This window comes from Octopus bimaculoides, chromosome 3 (assembly GCF_001194135.2).
Source record: "Octopus bimaculoides isolate UCB-OBI-ISO-001 chromosome 3, ASM119413v2, whole genome shotgun sequence".
Lineage (NCBI taxonomy): Eukaryota > Metazoa > Mollusca > Cephalopoda > Octopoda > Octopodidae > Octopus > Octopus bimaculoides.
The window spans coordinates 137,262,157-137,263,832 of NC_068983.1; positions in this window are offsets into that span (position 1 = coordinate 137,262,157).

Consider the following 1,676-nt stretch of genomic DNA (forward strand, 5'->3'; position numbering starts at 1 on the left):
CCGAGACAAATTTGGCTGCCGAGTTAAAGCTATTTATAACAAATTATTGGCTCACCAAATGGTAGAAATATACTCTATCACGTGACCTTATTAGGGGCCGTGATTGGTCAGTTTGCGTTCTGGCGGGAAAGGTTCGAAGAAGTTGCCGATTCGAATAATGATCAGTCACGTGATGGACAAGGAATGGGTTCTCTACTACGCTCGCATTTATTTATATTTAAATGAGAAGATTGTATGTAATGGCGATAGTAGTTTGTATCTAATGGCGGGAGGTAGTTTCACTACATATCTATGTTTCTATTATTTATAAAGCACTTGCAAAAACCCATGTTATATGCACTCTCATTGTTGTTCACGTTTAGCAACAAACTGTCGATAGATCCAGTTTCGCTCGGAGATACATATATGTTGTCCACACAGCGATCATTTCTAGATCGGCAAAATCCACACTTACCACACTTATTACAATTTTTCTCATATGCTGGACATGCACGAGCTTTGTGTATACGCCCAGTTTCGACATTTCACTACAACGTCACAACTGCTACTGGAGGTATTCTTGTTGACATTAAAGTTTGTTATTGTTTGTCAACTACTCACAAACAGCGTTTCCGATTCTAAGGTGGATGCGAGGGCACCTATTTTAATGTATTTCATTTTAGAATGACATCGTAACAGATCCAAAATTTTAAACTTTACCTCTGTCGACGATAATCCCGCGGGATTTTCTTTCAACCTATTCAAATGGCAGAAGGAAGCTTGAGAATTAATCCTAAGTAGGAAGTCGTTGATTGACTCATTTTCGAGTTACTTCAGTTCCAATAATATTAATCTGTACGCAATTAACAGTCTCTCCCTGGGCTTTATTAGTTGTTGCAACGCATTCATTATTTGTTAGTATGTTGCATTCTGAAGGCTTACCGGAAAAAGAACGTCTTTTAACAACTTCATTATGGCTTCAACTCCACAAGTAGAAAAAAATGTTGACTTCTCCTTGACATCTTCAACGTCATCGCATTCAATTTTTGCTTCGAACTGCATCAGCTAGACATTAGCTTATTCCAAGTTGTTTAAGTTTAAATGTTTTCCGGTTGTCATCCTCGATGCCATGTGTTGTGTTTCACTTTCATAGGACAAATGTTGAATGTTCATAACTGCAAATTACACAATTCACTTTTCGAGAACCATGCTGTACCGTCCCTAGTAGCGTTCTCCTCGCGTGATTTCCATGTGGTTGCACGAGACTTCCTTTGAGAGTTCTATATACATATCAGGATACCAAATCAGCAACTCAATGCAACTATCACAATATTCCTTCAGAAAGTATGTATTATTGTATTCGTGAGCGATAGTTATTTTTCCGTCGCAGACACCAGAAGTGGTCTCAAGAAATTATTAAATACCATCTCTTTTTATACGTTTATCATTCTTTTTTTAAAAATAACGCCTTATTGGTTTCTTGGTGCAGCAAGAAACAACAGAACTTTATATTTACTTAGGAAGTGGTTGCAGCAGTGTAGCATAAAATACCTAAATTGTAACAAATCAAGAGAACTTGTGATGATTTAGAACAATTTGATATTCTACTTTATTTCCAAAGAGAATTGAAAGTTGATAAACTTCTAATTCACTTTGGAAATAAAAAAGTGAAGTCTGAAATTGTTTTAACACCAAGA